The following is a 3,973-nucleotide window of genomic DNA, read 5'->3' as shown; positions in this document are numbered from 1 at the left end:
TCCTAATCCATGTCCTCGTCACTGTCGTCACCTCCTCCCCCATGACCCGTCATATACTACCGGATGCTCCCGATGTCGTCTTGGATATCGGTGATGTTGCGTTCAATAGCTCCGACCCGGTGGTATGTGTTGTTGGTGAGGTTGTATGTGTTCCTGGTGCACATGAGATTTTCCTGCAAAAGATCATGTAAACTTTGGAAATTAGGAAAACCACATCCTTGGGAGGAGGATTGGCCCGGATCACCATGGGGTTGATATTGGTAGTTGGGAGGTGGGGCGTGAAGGACTAGGGCTTCCTGTGGGTTCCATGCATGGCCTTGCATCCGTTGAAAGCTCACCGACCCGTCTTCCGCCTCATAGATGAGGTTAATGGCGTGGCAAATGTGTATATCGACTCGTCCCGACCATGGGCTCCTTTCAAAGGACCTAGGAATGTGTGTGAAATGCTTGAAGAGTCGGTACACCCATCCCCCATAGAAGATAGGAGTTGGTGCACGAGCAAGCCAGTTCAGATGCATGTTTCGAAGCTTGAGATACGGAACATCGAGGGGCCTTCGGTTGTGGATGCAGTGAAGGACCACCAAATCCTTTAACCCAACAACACCGCTACTATCGTGTCGCTGACTAAGAGAGTAAGTAAGGAGCCTGTGAATGTAGCGATAGAGCGGATCCCTTATCTTAGTGCTCTTAGTACTGCTCGGATTGTAAAACCCATCACCAATCTGAGCCCATGCAGCCTGGCGGTCGTTTTCATCCAAATCTCGCAATCCCCCGGTATTTTCATCATTCCCCGAATCTTCCTTCGCGTACAGTCCCACTATTGCCCCGAATTGTGCCATAGTGATCGAGTATCTCGTTCCAGCACATCGAAATGCAACCGCCTCATTGTCAAACGGGTCACTTCTTGAAGTGAAGGTGAAAGTACTGTAGAACTCCATTGTGCATTGATGTACCGACCGAAGTCGTGTGGTCGAGGCAACCCTTAGTGGCCCTGTAACAAGGTTGTTGAAATGGTCAATCTAGTTCACCAAGGTTAATAGGTCCGTGCACGCTTGCCTCGGGTATTCCTCGGGCCTTGTTTGAAGTATCTCATATCTAGCCCTAGCATCGAGCTCGGTGGCATTGAATCTTGTGAACTTCGCCATCTGCAAGAATACACCAAAAGTTAGCGTGAAACGATAAGATTTTCGAAAAAAACTACAAACAGTTAGCTAGACACGGCCCCGTGCTCAGCGGGCACGACCCCGTGTCCAGGCGTCTGTTACTCAAAAACTTCATTTTTCGACCCGGTCCCGAAAATCTGAAAATTTTTGGCCAAGTAGGTGCGGTTTCCCCCGAAAATTAAACCCCAAGTGCCGTTTTTCCCAAAATGAACCGTTTACCCCTTCAATTTTATCTTTTTCGGTTCAAAAACAAGGGTTTGAGGTTTTTATGAGAAATCGGACAAATCTATCAACAATACAAGTGTATTTACTTCCCATTATACTAATCTAAACTAATGCTAACAAATTATTTCAAAAATTTGAGGTTCGATCCGGATGATCTTCAAGAACCCTAGATTTTTCCCCAATTTTTGATGTTTTAACTACATGCAAGTAACTAATCTAACTACTAATGATGATAGAATCATACCTTGATGTTGTTAGATCTAGTGGTAACGTCGGAAATCTGCAGAAAATCGCCTCGGACCAGAGCTTTTTCGGGGAAACGGGGTGTGTGGAATGATGTAACTGTTATGAAAAGAGGGTTTTATCCCGACAGTTGCGCCGACACGGCCCCGTGTCGAGCAAAGTTTTTTTATTTTTTTTTGTGCTCGTGTGAGTGCCCGTTTTTCCCAAATACATGGTTAGAAGACTTACCGGTTTTGATGTATACTCACTTGTTCGTAACATACCATGTATGATTTGGGTGCTTTTTATTCGTTGATCGTTTGAAATGAGATCTCTTCCTCCTCATCCTCAATGGATCCTCGATGGAGCTTTAGCCGTTGGCCATTGACTTTGAATGGAATTCCATTCCGAGATTTAATTTCTATTGCACCGTGAGGAAAAATATGGGTGATGGAAAAAGGTCCTGACCATCTAGATTTTAGTTTACCCGGAAATAATCGAAGTCGTGAATTAAACAATAGAACTTGGTCCCCTACTCGAAATTCATTAGGCTTAATGTATTTGTCATGTAATTTTTTCATTCTTTCCTTATAAATTTCTGAGTTAGAGTATGCATAATTCCTTAGTTCGTCTAATTCATTTATTTGACAAAATCAATTTTTACCTGCAATTTCTAAATCTAGGTTTACATTTTTTATTGCCTAGTAGGCTCTGTGAGCTATTTCTACTGGCAAATGACAACTTTTTCCATAGACGAGCTTATACGGGGTTGTGCCTATAGTGGTTTTATAAGCAGTACGAAAAGCCCATAAAGCATCATCTAATCTATCGGCCCATTCCTTTTTATTTAAACCTACGGTTTTTTCAAGTATTTGTTTTAAACCTCTATTAGTTACTTCGGCTTGTCCATTTGTTTGAGGGTGATATGCTGTCGAGACCCGGTGATAGATCCCATATCTTGTTAAGATTTTTTCGAGTTGGTGATTGCAAAAATGGGTACCTCTATCACTTATTAATGCTTTGGGTGTTCCAAAACGAGAGAATAATTTTTTCAGAAACTTTACCACTACTCTTCCATCGTTTGTTGGAAGTGCTTCGGCCTCGGCCCATTTAGACAAGTAATCAACTGCCACAAGTATATATGTGTTTCCTTTTGACGGTGGGAAGGGTCCCATGAAATCGAGTCCCCACACATAAAAAATTTCACAAACGAGAATGCCATTTTGAGGCACTTTATTTTTGGAAGAAATATTACCTGATCTTTGGCAAGCATCACATGTCTTTACAAGATTTTGCGCATCTTTCTAAATTGTCGGCCAATAAAATCCTGAATCAAATACCTTTCGTGCGGTACTAGCGGCACCATGATGTCCACCATATGGACCTTCATGACAATGGCGGAGAATTCTTCGTGCTTCGCTGCCATGTACGCACCTTCGGATGAGTTGGTCAGCACACATTTTGAAAAGATAGAGGTCTTCCCAAAAGTAATGCTTCACGTCAGTAAAGAACTTCTTTCTTTGGTGATGTGGCCATCCCTTGGTGACTATACCACTAGCTAAGTAGTTGGCGTAGTCGGCATACCATGGTTCTTGTCTATTTCCCACCATTTCCAGGGATTCTGTTGGAAAATTTTCATTAATTTGCTCGTCCCTGGTTGCTTCCAAAGCTGGGTCTTCTAGGCGTGAAAGATGATCTGCTGCAGTGTTTTCAGCTCCTCTTTTGTCTTTGATTTCAATATCAAATTCTTGGAGGAGTAGAATCCATCTGATTAAACGTGGTTTGGCGTCTTGCTTCTTGAAGAGGTATCAGATAGCTGCATGATCTGTATAGACTATAGTTTTAGAAAGAACAAGGTAAGAACAAAATTTATCAAAAGCAAATACCACAGCTAGTAACTCTTTTTCAGTAGTTGTGTAATTTTCTTGTGCATCATTAAGTATTTTACTAGCATAATAAATTGGGTGGAAATGCTTCTCTTTTCTTTGTCCCAAGACTGCTCCAACAGCAAAGTCACTTGCATCACACATGATCACGAAAGGTAGTTTCCAATCGGGTGCTATCATGATAGGTGCATTGACTAGCATTTCCTTGAGGGTTAGAAATGCTTGATTGCAATCCTTGTCAAAGATGAAAGGCGCATCTTTTTCAAGTAATTTTGTTAGAGGTCTTGAAATTTTTGAAAAGTCTTTGATAAACCTTCTATAAAATCCGGCATGCCCTAGGAAACTTCTGATTGCTCTAACGGAGGAGGGTGGAGGTAATGGAGAAATAGTGTCTACTTTTGCTCGATCAACTTCCATTCCTTCGCTTGAGATTTTGTGACCGAGTACTATTCCCTTTGTTACCATGAAATGGCATTT

Source organism: Helianthus annuus, chromosome 12 (genome assembly GCF_002127325.2).
Source record: "Helianthus annuus cultivar XRQ/B chromosome 12, HanXRQr2.0-SUNRISE, whole genome shotgun sequence".
In the NCBI taxonomy this organism is placed as follows: domain Eukaryota; kingdom Viridiplantae; phylum Streptophyta; class Magnoliopsida; order Asterales; family Asteraceae; genus Helianthus; species Helianthus annuus.
Note: the sequence above shows the minus strand (reverse complement) of the source record.